Below are 14,390 nucleotides of genomic sequence, written 5' to 3'. Positions count from 1 at the left end.
CCAGACTCCTTTCCCAATTTTGAACCAATCAGTGCTTCTGTGTCCAGTTCTCACTGTTGCTTCTTGGACCGCATATAGGTTTCTCAAGAGACAAATAAGATGGTCTGGTACACCCATCTTTTTAAGAACTTGCCACAGTTTGTTATGATCCACACAATCAAAGGCTTTAGCATAGTCAATGAAGCAGAAGTAGATGTTTTTCTGGAACTCTCTAGCTTTCTCCATGATCCAGCATATGTTGGCAATTTGATCTCTAGTTCCTCTGCCTCTTCGAAATCCTGCCTGTACTTCTGGTAGTTCTTGATCCACATACTTCTGGAGTCTAGCTTGTAGGATTTTAAGCATAACTTTACTAGCATGAGAAATGAGTGCAATGGTGTGATAGTTTGAACGTTCTTTGGCACTGCCTTTCTTTGGAATTGGAATGTAAACTGATCTTTTCCAATCCTGTGGCCACTGTTGAGTTTTCCAAATTTGCTGGCAAATTGAGTGTAGCACTTTTACTGCATCGTCTTTTAAGATTTTGAATAGCTCAGCTGGAATACTGGAATACTATTGCAAACCTCTGTCCATAGTTCTTTAGGCACTCTGTCTATCAGATCTAATTCCTTAAATCTATTTGTCACCTCTACTGTATATTGAACAGGGATATGATTTAATTCATACCTGACTGGCCTAGCGCTTTTCCCTACTTTCTTTAATTTAAGCCTAAACTTTGCAACAAGAAGCTCATGGTCTGAGCCACAGTCAGCTCCTGGTATTGTTTTTACTGACTGTATAGAGCTTCTCCATCTTTGGCTGCAGAGCATATAGTCAATCTGATTTCTGTGTTGACCGTCTGGTGATGTCCATGTGTAAAGCCGTCTCTTGGGTTGTTGGAAAAGAGTGTTTGCTATGAACATCGTATTCTCTTGACAAAATTCTATCAGCCTGTGCCCTGCTTCATTTTGTACTCCAAGGCCAAACTTGCCTGTTATTCCGGTTATCTTTTGGCTTCCTACTTTAGCATTCCAATCCCCCATGATGATAAGGACATCATTTCGCTGATACCTAAGATGTCAATGTTCAGTCTTGTCATCTCTTGTTTGACCACATCCAGCTTTCCTTGATTCATGGATCTTACATTCCAGGTTCCTATTGAGAAAAAATCTTTACAGCATCAGACACATCCACAGCTGAGCGTCAGACACATCCACAGCTGAGCGTCCTTTCGGCTTTGGCCCAGTCACTTCATTCTTTCTGGCGCTACTAGTACTAGCCCTCTGCTCTTCCCCAGGAGCATATTGGATGCCTTCTGACCTGAGGGGCTCATCTTCCAGCGTCATATCGTTTTGCCTTTTGGTACTGTCCATAGGGTTTCATGGCAAAGATACTGGAGTGGGTTGCCATTTCCTCCTCCAGTGGATCACGTTTTGTCAGAACTCTCTGCTATGACCTGTCCGTCTTGGGTGGCCCTGCACGACATAGCTCATAGCTTCATTGAATTATGCAAGCCCCTTTGCCATGACAAGGCAATAATCCATGAAGGGGATTAGCCTATGAACCTTTAATAACATCACTACCCTCCCGCAATATGAAATAATTAGAATTCCCAATATTTCAAAGGATCTGTTACTTGACCATTCTTTTCCCCTTCAATAATTGGGTATGGTGTTCAGACCAGCATGTCACATAATTATTGGAGAAGCTGAGATGGTTCTGTTGCCCCATCTTTTAGATCACATCAGCTTTTTTAAAAGAAATTATTCACAGCAATAATGTTCACAGAAGCTTGCTAATGCAAGCCACAGTTATTTACTGTATATGACAATAAACAATGAAATAGCAGGGAGGCACATGTTGGACACAAGGCAAATACCACACTACCTTCTGCTATATTTAGATGGAAGAAGAAAATGGTTGAACTGTAAGTGTTGTAGCTACATAGATGTGTGGTTGACTTGATATCCAACTGTGGCAGCATAAAACCTTATAAGTATTTTCCTAATCATAGATTCATGATAGCAGTAGAAAGGGCTTCAATATATTTGCTGAATCCTGGCACCAACTGATTAGGATAGTTTTCTCTGAATTATGTTCAACAAATCTGGGTCACACACATGATTACTGAGGAAACAGTTAATTGAAATAACCTGAAACCGAAGGTACTTACATGTACATTGATTGTTCAAAAAGATAGGAGGATGTTGATGAAGTTTGCAATATTATGTGCTTATTAAATGGCATTGAGGGGGGAAATAGCTTGAAGTACCTACTCAAAAAAAATTGAATGCTGATATCATTAATTTTGTAAATTTCTATATGATTCTTTAATTTATTTTATTTTTATTTTATTTTAATTCCATTTATATCCCGCCCTTCTCCGAAGACTCAGGGCGGCTTACAATGTTATATGAAAGAAAATAATCTTAATCTTGGGCATTCCTTGTCTAGCCTTGTGTCTTCATACTCTACTTCTTTGGATGCAATGGTTAAAATATAGTTTTCCAATCCAGTAATTATCCACTGTAGATTTTCACAATTGCTATTTATTGATGGAATGACTTTCAGGTACTACGCTATGAAAAATGGAATTCACTGTATCATGCGGTATTACCCAATTCACTAATTGTTGAACTGAGATATAGTAGGAAAAAAGAGAAAGAGGATAATGTAACAGTATATAGAATCTTGGTGACAGGCTCATATATATGTTGGTTTAATAAATTAAATATCTGTTTAATACCATCAGATTTTTACAATTGTACAAGGCATGCATGTGAAAGAGAAAAAGGTTCCAAACATTCCATTATCCATTCCATTGACTTAAATTTAACAATTTTGCCAACTTACTTAAATGATACTCTCCGTACCTTAAAAAAAGACTACAGTACACCAAATTATAACCATTAAAAATTCTTTTTAGGTCATTTCCCATTCATCACTGAAGCAATATAAAACCTGTCCTCATTATTGCTATGGTAGCACAATGGTGAGATGGCTTTAGAAGATGTTATAAGTTGCTATGGGGCAATTACTGCAGTATTGTAGCAACTTTTACAAAATGAAAACGAGAAATTACCAATGCAAATTCATGTAGGACATTCATTCATTCAACTGAACAATCAAAAGCCATCCTTTCCTTACTGAGAAGGTGGGAAACATTATATTTCTGAACATCAAGAATGGACCTAGAGAGTTTCACTGCTGAAAAGGATTTCATGTTAGCAGCATGGCCCTGTTCCCTTTTTAACTATCTATTAAATCTGTCAAACTAAGAGGGAGACACAATATAGGTGCACACATCCAAACATTTAAAAGTACTATCAATGAAAAAAATATGGAAAAATACTTCCAGTATATAAGCTTGTTTTCTTAAAAAATGCCTTTACCTAGAAGTCAAACTCCAAACTCTGCTTTCAGTTCTTCTGGAATCAGACAATAAAACGTTATCAGTGTCTCTTCTATTGTTTTTGCCCCATTGGTACTTACAGTAGTAACTGCTAAGCAGCTACCATTCACAAGAACATACACAAAAGTTTTGACTTGCTATTGACATTAACATGATCTAGAGACAGATGACACAATTTCAAAACACTTGTGGTTTGAAAAATGAATAATACTTTGCAATGGTGCTTTCTATGAGCACTTATTTTTTTAATTAGACCTATAAAATAAATCAGTAGTATTAATCATCTTCCTTTGGTTTCTCTTGATAAGTGTACAGGAGTTAAAGAAGAGAAAAAAATGACTTCACTACCTTCCTGTAATTTAAAACCAAATCAATAATGAACCCAAATCCTTTGCTATAATGACATTTGAACTTGCTACCTGCTAGTTCATAGTGCTAATTGTAGTAGTGCTTCATCTTACACCATCTACAACTCTCTCTTTGCATATTCTAAAGTTCAATTTAAGTTGAACCAATCATACGGTAAACGGCTATTCTAGTTTGTACATAAAATAATTTTCACATTATATGTATCATAGTTTATATTCCTCCTTCCTCCAAGGATGAGGGGGGAATCATGAAATATTCATTGTATCATGAAGCTGTGAAATCTTTAGAAAATATTCTGCATTAAAACATACAGTAATTTGCAAATGAAAATCTACTGTACAGGGAAGATAGGTGATAGTGGGCATATTAACAGAAAATTGGAAGGCAGTGTGAAGATTAGTATATGTGAGGTGCTAAACTGGTGGGCATGGTGGTTAAGAAGACTGGGACTAGGTGTGCTGATGGGAAGGGGAGGACATCTTATCCATAATGCAAATTGATAGACAGATTGAAAGGACATCCAGGTGGGGAAAGGAGGTGGTTTCTAAAAATAAATAAATAAAAAGGGAGTGTCAGAATCCATTTATATCACATTTCATAATTGTATAGGTAGAACAACGTGCTATTTCTGGGGATTCTGCCATCTCTCCGAGGGGGGGGGAGAGGATGGTTACTAAAGCGATTTTCAAACAACAGGGGATGTTTTACTGGGGAAGGGAGGGGGGACAGACAGGTCTGGATTGTATCTTCATTTACAACTGAAAAGGAAAGCAATAACCATAAAACCAAGGAGAGTTCCCTTTCCCATGGAAGGACCTGACACCTAGCAACTGACGACAGCCTGACCAAATGGATGAGGGGAGGGGCTGGAATGGGAATGGTTTATATAGGATTGAAATGTAACTTTTCTCAGATTCCGTCTTGTATTCCCACAATCGATTCCATCCTAGTAAACATTTTCCTTTTGGACTAAACTTGCATCCAAGAGTTCTTATTTCCTAAGATGTGGATTGAGGTGGGTCCTGACAGGGAGGCATGATTTGGAAAAGTTTAGGAATCCTTATTGCAAAGCAAAGGATCAAGTCAAAAGATGTTATGGTGAAAGATGGTTTGTGGGGAGGTTAAAATTATATTAAATTTTAATAATTAAATAAAATCTTAATAGACACTTACATCTGTCATATCCAAGAATTGCCAGGTTTAATGTAAAGAGCATGAGAGAGAGAGAGAGATGTTTGCTGCATTGGGGCAATAAAAACCTGCAGAGTGATCAGGCTCTTTCTGGCTCTCTAGGGGACTCACTGTGTTTACTCTGAGCCGAAAGCTTTATTTTTCTTTCAGGACAAGACAATAGAATGTGGTAGAGAGCTCTTAAGGAAAGCACTGATTATTCAGGGGCTTAGAGTATTTTGAATATTTCACGATATCCATTAGAAATCTGTCTGAGTCCACAGTCCTAAAACTGCTCTACAGCACTACTGGCAAAGTAGCATAATTTTTTTTTCCACCCTCTCCTTATCACCACAACAACTCCATCATTTCATTCTCACAACAAACCTGTGAAGTAGGCTAGGCTGAGAGCTAATATCTAGATCAGGGTTTTTCCAAATTTGGCAACTTTAAGACTTGTGGACTTCAACTCCCAGAATTATCCAGCCAGCATGACTAGCTGAGGAATTCTGGGAGTTGAAGTCTACAAGTCTTAAAGTTGTCAAGTTTGGAGACCCTTGGTCTAGATTCAGACCACCTTCTGAACTTCCCATTTAGCGGACTATAGTTAATTTTATCAGTTTTAAATTTAAAGTTACTTACCTATGGGGTTGGGAAATGATGGCAAAATAATTTATAATTTTGTATAAATTGTTATTTATTTATGTCACATTTTATTCTCCAAAGAGTCAGATTACTTACTACTTTTGACTAAGAAAGAGTGAATTATCAAAACACTAAATCTGTTTTGGTTCTAAGTATGAATAGGCACACGCTATCTGAAGAGTTTTATATCAGCAAACCTCCTTTAGTTTCTTTTGAAAAATTTCACATGCTTTATCTGAGCAGGAATCTGCAAGTTTGCTTCAGATTTCACCAGCCATTCTTTATAAAAAGGATCCCTAAATCCCTATAGCTTTTATTCAAGATTTCACAGCTCTTTTGGCTTCCCTCCAAAGTCTTCTGATGTTTTGCCTGAGGCAGAGCCCTTAAATTCATTTCTCATTTTGTTTGAGGTGAAAATGTGGGGGTCTCCCTGCTTAACATTCAATCCACATATTCTTGGTTAATCAAATGAGGGACAAAGATTGCTTAAGAAATGCAGAAAAAAGGCACCGCCTTGTTGATAAAAGCAGGAAAAAGTTCTCAATTCCAAAATACAAATGAATCCAGGCCTGATCCAAATAGGCCTAACTGACTCCTTGAATGTGAGCAGGCGAGTAAGGATAGGACAGGATAGGATAGGATAAGATATATTTTGTCCTTGTGCCTAACATTTCAGAGAGCTCCAATGAGATTCATTTTATTTTGTTCCTAAATGTAATGGTATGAGGAAAGAGATACTGCTCAGGGACTGGTATATAAGAGATAGCATATTCCACAGCTGCATAGTGGACAGAGCAAGAGGCTCATAAGGCAACCCTTCCTAAGTTCTCAGACTGCAAAAGTGACAGCAAGAGAATTATACTTTCAAACTTGCAAGATTCTGCTAATGTGCCTTTACAATAAAATAGAAAAGGTCATGTTTCCCACCTGGTCTACCTTGTAAGGCTGGAATCAATCCTACGACTCTGAAAGTACAATTCTCCCACCGTTGATTTTACAGTCTAAAAGTTTAGAGAAGGTCCCTGCTGCAGGCTATGCTGACTCTTATTTGACTATTCGTTAGGCAACATCTCTTCCCTCCATCTCCCAAGTTCTTTCCCATATACCATTAGTGCATGGTTCCGACAGATGAAACTCTTCAAAATAACTTTGAGGCATTGTTTACCTTAAGGAATCTTTTACTCGAGAAACAAAGTATCAGCACTACATAGTTAAAAGTCAAAAACTGAATTCCCCTCCCCTGGGCACAAAGTCACAAAGCACAATTCCCTCCTCCAATTAACAGTCATAAATCACATTCCCCAATTAGCTTGAAGCACAGGCTTTCTCCCCAGCTCTCCAACCCGCCAGATCTTTATCAACTCTGTGCACAATAACCTTGGATTCCCACGGCTGAGTTATTATTGTTATAACTAATTGGACTCTCATCCACATCCTCCCTCCCAGCATCAACTAACTCTAAAAGCGAAAGAGAAAAGATGGCTACATTTCCATCTGTTGTCAAAGCAAGAACATCCGATGTTAGCAGTGTTGACAATTACACTAAAAGATATGCTTGAATAATTATATCTGTGTACAGCCTATGGTCATGTAGATCCTGTTGTTTGTGCACATATTTGTTCTAACCTGATGTCTAGAGTAATTCAAAATACTCCTTTACCACATCACCATATAGACAAAGAGGGAGAGAGATAAAGTGCATGTGAGTCATCTTTCTCTCACTTTATTTAAGTGTGAACCAGGAAGGGGTCTGTCTAAGATGTTTACTCAGAGCTAGTTTCACGGAATGCTTCAAGCCTTGCTTGTCTTTCCATTAGCTTGGCAGCAATTCTTCATCCTGTCCTTCAAGGCCATTCCTTGGGCTGAGATGGCAAGTGAATTTCCATTCTAAGACACACACACACACACACACACACACACACACACCTTTCGCTCAGTCATGTAAAAAGAATGTAGAGACCACCATGCATTTCCCCATACACACATCTGCACAAATACATGGCCACTGGTGGCGAAAGTATAATAACCCCATAAGCCTTGGTTTCTATGGCTTTCCTACCTTGTTAGATTTAACAAGAACATCCAAAGGCAATGAAAATGGAATTTGGAAGAATAAAAGCTACTAGAATGAATCAGAAAACTAAACTGATAAAAAGGGGCAGGGATTGGTATGCTGTGTAAATTAGCCATTGTTGTTAACTAATGGTGTGTGTATGGGTCTCTCTCTGTGTGTTTTATGAATAATTAAGAAAGCGACATGTATTTTTTTCTGAAACATTCGTAATAAGGTGGAGTGGAAGTTTGGAACATATCCCTTTAGAAACCAAGAAATGATATTTTTTTCAGATATATGAAAAAGAGTTTATGATTCATTAAGTAAATTCACTAAGCTGGGTATAGAATCTCACGGCTTCAACACTACAGCATCCTTCATCTATATCGTGTAGCAGGTGATGGGAAAAGCTTTTCCCAGGCACCTAAGAGATCTGCTATCAATCAGTAGAAAATACAGAATTAGAAGGACTGTCGGGTGGGATTAAAGCAGCTTTGCATCACATTAAAATTCTTTACTTCTTTAAAAACAATTCCCATTTATGCCTTAAAGGTTCAAAATGTGGTCCCCAACTCACTTGCAGGTGAATCTCAACATGCTGGCTGAATTACCCTTTTGAGTAACTCTGGACACATGTATGTATGTATGTATGCATGTATGTATTTAGTGTATGACATATCATACACGGACTAGCAATATATATTAACATTTCATCTAGATTAATAAAACACAATAAAGTATAAATGTTAAAAAGATTTATGTTCCAATATCAATGTCTAGGCCAGGGATAGGCAACCTTGGCTCTTTTATGACTTGTGGACTTCAACTCCCAGAATTCTGGCTCAGGAATTCTGGGAATTGAAGTCCACGAGTCATAAAAGAGCCAAGGTTGCCTTCCCCTGGCTAGGCCATAAATGAAATGCAGCATCATTTATATTAAACAAATCAGATACTGGACTGGTCTATGTCCTCAGTCAGTCATGATGTGATCTACAGTTTGACATGGGACCTCTCAGGCAAACTGAGGGAAGGATAGTATGCCCAGTCTATACATGTGAGATGTGAATCCTATTCAGGATTGTCCATTGCTGGTGTAGTAGTTCAAAGCCTGGCCCCTTTCTTAATGGCGTCATTTATATGAGACTGGATGTTCAGTGACCCATTTGACTTTCCACTGGGAACTGATGTTAAAATTGTTGGGCAGCTTTACACCCCTCATAGCTAGGAATGGAAGACTTCGGACTGGGGAAGACTCTCAGAAATGAATTTAGCAAGGTGTTCAGTTAAGGTCATGTAGCCAGGGATTCAGTAACTTACAGTCCTAATGTGTCTGATGGGCGAAAAATTGAAGAAAATTGCTATACACCATTGCCCAGCGAAAGAAAGAAAGAAAGAAAGAAAGAAAGAAAGAAAGAAAGAAAGAAAGAAAGAAAGAAAGAAAGAAAGAAAGAAAGAAAGAAAGAAAATTCCTGAAATACAGTGGAATTAAACACTTTTCCTCATTTAAGAAATTACTGTGAAAGAATACCCTATTATTTCTCATCCAAAATGGGAATGTTATCTAATAAAAGTGAGATTGTGTGAAAGATACCATATTTCCATACAATACAATATCTATAATTTTCCCAGACAAAAGAGAATTAAGATCATTAGATTACTAGATCCTTAAAGAGATTCCTGGAGCCAATTTTACATCAATCCACTATCAATAATTTATTTGGTATCTCTGTCTTGTGATCCTGCGATTCTCTTATTGTGGGAAAATAGAAATGAGATTACTGTCTTCCCTACATACGATAAGCCCAAACAATTTTGCTCAAAACAATCTGTAAGAGTCAATGTCAGAAATACTACTCTGCAGATATAGTCAAATTTGATTTCTTAATCTTCTGGTTTTTGAAAGCTTTGGTCTAGTTTGGTTGTGTTGCTTTTTTGTTTTTTTTTTAAAACCCTCCTGGGTTCTTTTGTTTTTAAATATTTTTGGAATTATGCCCCGAGCATAAAATCTGTTTTTGACAATTCAATTGTCACTAGTATTCCAAATCAAAAGCACCAAAACAAAATCGGAATTGACAATCAAAATTCTCCCAGGGTGATGCTGCCCAGAATGGCTGTTTTCCCATGGTACTTCTAGTTACATGTGTGCTTCTTGATACAGATAAGGAAAATATCTTAATATCTTTCATAGCTCTTCAAATTCAAGTGTCCCTCAACAACTAATTAATGTCACCTAGATCCTATTTGATACTAGTGGTTTTACTATATTGATGCCAGGAATATATATTCCATTTTCCCAGACAAAAGAGAATTAAGATCATTAGATTACTAGATCCTTAAAGAGATACTATATTGTAAAATTGTTTGGGCTTATTGTTTGTAGGAAAGACAGTAATCTTGTTTCTATTTTCCCACGATAAGAGAATCACAGGGTCATAAGACAGATACCAAATAAATTATTGATAGTGGATCCATGTAAAATTGGCTCCAGGAATCTCTTTAAGGATCTAGTAATCTAATTATCTTAATTCTCTGTTGTCTGGATAAATGGAATATATGGTATTGTATGGAAATATTGATCAATACTATATTGATGCCTGCCACTGTATAAAATATTGTCTTGAATATAATACAAGTTTCTCCATTATAATATTTAGTTTTGTTTATATTTTATTTTTATTATAAAAGCTTCTATACTGCTTGAATTATGCTATTCTAAGAACCTTATAGCAACATATACATTGCGATAATTTAAAAATTATCAGCATTATTTAATAACTACAATAATAATTTTAACATAAATCTAACATAATGACAATATCATTATGGAAACCATAATTGTTTACCATATTTGACAATATAAAGGCTGCAACTCATAGCCAAGGCTGGTATCTTTGCAAAGGTTTAATTTTAACACCTCAGGACAGTCTTAAATTTTAAAAAGACTCATATAATAAATTAATTATTCTTGCATGCTGTTGCCTTTATGAAGAAAAAAAATAAACACTAGAAACAATAGGGTGTCATTCAATATTAATAGAGCTGTATGTGGGCTTAGCTGAAGTGATAAAATGAACTATAGAAACTCCTGCATTTATAAATCTCTATTTGGAGTTTGAATTTTTGTTAATTGATTTATTAATGGAATGATTGGGGGCCATAAAGTTGATGTTGACTTTTTTTAAAAAAAATATTTTTATTAAGCCTTTTTATTTTTAGAGAGAAAGGGAGAAAAGAGATAGACTATTAGAAGAAAAAAGAAAAAAGTAACCTAAGTAAAGTGAATACACAGGAAATTTACAAGCATCATAAAGTGGAAAATTTCAATATTTCATTAATTGAATGAAATATTGTTTTGAAGATTTCAGGTTCTTAAAATGTACACAATATAAAAATATCAATAGTACAGTCAGCATAGTACAATTCATAAAGTAAGATTACTGTCCAACCTATTTAAGATCTATTCTGATTTAACTGAACTTATAGATCTAGAATCTAGTGCAAATTTATATAGAGAATTATAATCTAGAAATGGTTTTCAAGTTGAATTGAATTCTGTGTCAGATTTACTTTTGAGATAGAACGTTATTGGACATGGAGGTGTACTTTCACAACCTAATTATCCATTCTTTGAAGGTGGGTTTTTTGAGTCTGGACACATGATGCTTTTGGATATATCATATATTTTAGTTTGTATATTATCTGTGCTTTTCCTCCAATTTTGGTATCATCATCATCCTCTTCTAATATAGTCCCCATCCCCAAATGTTTATGCAGAATTTAGGTTGAATCAAATAAAGAGAGAGCATACAGACTTACCTCACTCATTTGTCAATATAGGCCCAGTCTGTTTCAACAAATTCTGTCTGGACTTCAGCTTCATGACCTGTGTAAAGATTTCCCATTCAAACAACTGAGTTTCTGAGATTCTCCTTTTCTTCTCATTCTCATTCCACAGCTTGAAATGGTTGACATAATCAAAAGCCTTTCTATAATCAATGAAGCACATCTTTTCAGTATCTTTTGGCTTTCTCAATTACCCAGTGTGCATCAACACATGTTGTTGTTCTGTTATTCTGTGAATCTCTTGTTCCTCAGCCCTCTCTAAAATCAGTTGAATGTCTACTATCTTCCTTTTCATGCAGGGCTCTAAGCAGCGTTGGATGGTCCTAAATCTTATTTTGCTAGCATATGAAATTATGAACATTCCACAATTGTTTGAACAGTCTGTTAAATCATCATCTCCTCCTCCTCCTTCTCCTCCATGTACTGTATGTAGACGGAGCATTTCCAATTTGTTAGCCCCTGTATCATGTTTGTTACCATAGTTTGGTTAGATACTTTATAGATACTTATTCTGTTGCTTGCCAACTTTCTGTCAAATTTCATCAGTTTTTGTAGTGTTCCAACTTGGAAATGACTGATAACATAGGTTCTTTTAAATAGGGGCTATCTTCTAAGGCAGAGGTCCCCAACCTTTTCGGCACAAGGGACCGGTTCCGTGGAGAGAGATTTTTCCACGGACTGGAGGGTGCGTGGTTTTGTGTGTTGCCTGCATCCCCCGGATGGGGTTTTGCTTATTTGTGCTGACCAGTTGCTGACATGCTGTAGCCTGGTACTGGTCCATGAACTGGGGGTTGGGGACCCCTGTTTTAAGGTATAGAGTATAGTGACATTCTAAAGAATTTCAGTATACTCCATTTTTGTTTGATCTTTGTGGATATCAGTTACTATTGGTTCATTTGTACCCCTTAGCATTTCAATTTGAGATTGTAACTCCCTTTAGACTTTCACCTTTGATGTGTTCACAGATATCATTACAATACCTCTTTTTGTGTGCTCTACAATTCTCTGAAATTCTTTTAAGTTTGTTCCTGAAGTATTTGCACATGAGCCACAATCTGTTCCATACTCTGACCATGCCTTTGCTGTTGTAATTGACCTTTTCCATTTCTTGTACCAATAATATGATCAAAGTTATTTGTATGCACTCCATCTTGGAATGTCCACGTGTAAAAAGTTAGGGTTGTTTGAAGATTGTATTGGCAATAAATAAATCAGTGGATTGTTGTAAACTGGTAAGTCATTCTCCTGCTTCATTTCAGTTTCTTAAGTTATAAAGGTAAAGGTAAAGGTTCCCCCGCACCTGCGTACTAGTCATTTCCAACTCTAGGGGCCGGTGCTCATCTCCGTTTCAAAGCCGAAGAGTCAGCGCTTGTCCGAGGACGTCTCCATGGTCATGTGGCCAGCATGACTAGACGCCAAAGGCGCACGGAACGCTGTTACCTTCCCACCGTAGTGGTCCCTATTTTTCTACTTGCATTTTTACGTGCTTTCGAACTGCTAGGTTGGCAGAAGCTGGGACGAGTAACAGGCACTCACTCTGTTACGCAGCACTCGGGATTCGACCCGCCAAACTGCCGACCATCTGATCGACAAGCTCAGCATCCTAACCCACTGAGCCACCACGTCCCTTAAGTTATAGAGTCCATCTATATTTTTCTCCCCATATGGTTTCTAGGAGTTCAAAAATAACTTGATGGTACATAATCAATCAATTTCCAATTTATAAAAGATTAGCATTCTAGTCTTCAGCCACCTGCAGCACGTTTGGTCAATTTCAGATTAAACAAATCTAATGACTATAACACTCATCAGCCATCTCCTTTTCTGCACCAGTGTTAAAGCATAAACTTGTATAACCATCCTATTAAAGCATTGTCCATAATGTCTAATTAGTATTATTTGGTAATTGAATATGTTATATTCCAGTAGGTCTTTGCTATATCTTTGCTGACTATGAAAGCAACACTGCTGCTTGTTTTTCATATCCTGAGTAATAAATAGCATGATCTTTTTAGTGTCCAATAGCCAATTCATTTCATCGTCCATTGTATTGAGCTTTCCTGTGTTCCTGCTTCTTACATTTCACGATCCCATTGCAATTCTGTGGATTTCTTTTTTGTCCTGCATGGTAACATCACCAACTAGTGGTTTCAAAGGCTTTAATCTAGCTGTATCATAATCAATATTAATACCTGAAAGAACCTTAGCTCTTCTTCAGTAGCATGTTCAATGACATCCACCTGGGGACCCGTTACTTGGTATTATGTTGTCAATTACTTTATCTTGTCTATACTTGTGGATGATTGTTTGGGGGGGGGGAAGGGGTAATATGACCAAAAATTCTGTTTAGTCAGTTGTTAAGTGAGTTTTACCCCATTTTATGACCTTTCTTGCCGCAGATGTTAAGTGAATCACTGCAGTTGTTTAGTTAGTAACACAGTTGTCAAGTGAATCATTGACTTAGTTGTGATGGCTAATTCTTGCACCTTTGACGCAAGATGAGTAAAGAATGTATGTGAATGTCCTGCTGTTTATTGTACCTCTGTAGTGGTTTGCAAGCTATTTGGCCCTCTGAACCTCTGTTCATCCTGTGGTGAAAATACAACTGATTTTCCCCCCCACTGTAGCTCCAAAGTGTAAGAAGACAGTAGCCAGCCTATGGCTTCAACATGATAAAAAAAATAAATGTTGAAAACACAAGCAGCAGCTATAGATTTTGTCAGGAAATTAGACAAATTTTAATCTGGATCTTCTATACAGTTGTTGTTATTCCTAAATTAATTCCTCAGCAAATATATTGAGTGGTTGCTGTATGTATAAATGTATAACCAGCTAGATTCTTTTCCCTATGGGGAGAAGTATACTGAAATGTACTCATATATGTAAGCCAGTTATTTCCATGATGAAATTGTATATATT

The 14,390-nt window shown here is 36.9% G+C and overlaps 1 protein-coding gene across 1 annotated transcript in view; it reads left to right on the top strand.

The window, feature by feature from the left end:
• The window catches only part of CRB1 (crumbs cell polarity complex component 1), a gene marked incomplete at both ends in the record, with an annotated part of 156,699 nt that overhangs the window by 142,043 nt on the left and 266 nt on the right, over nt 1–14,390 (top strand).

This window comes from Vipera berus, assembly GCF_964194415.1.
Source record: "Vipera berus genome assembly, chromosome: 3".
NCBI lineage: Eukaryota > Metazoa > Chordata > Lepidosauria > Squamata > Viperidae > Vipera > Vipera berus.
Note: the sequence above shows the minus strand (reverse complement) of the source record. Positions and strands in the feature narration are given on the sequence as shown.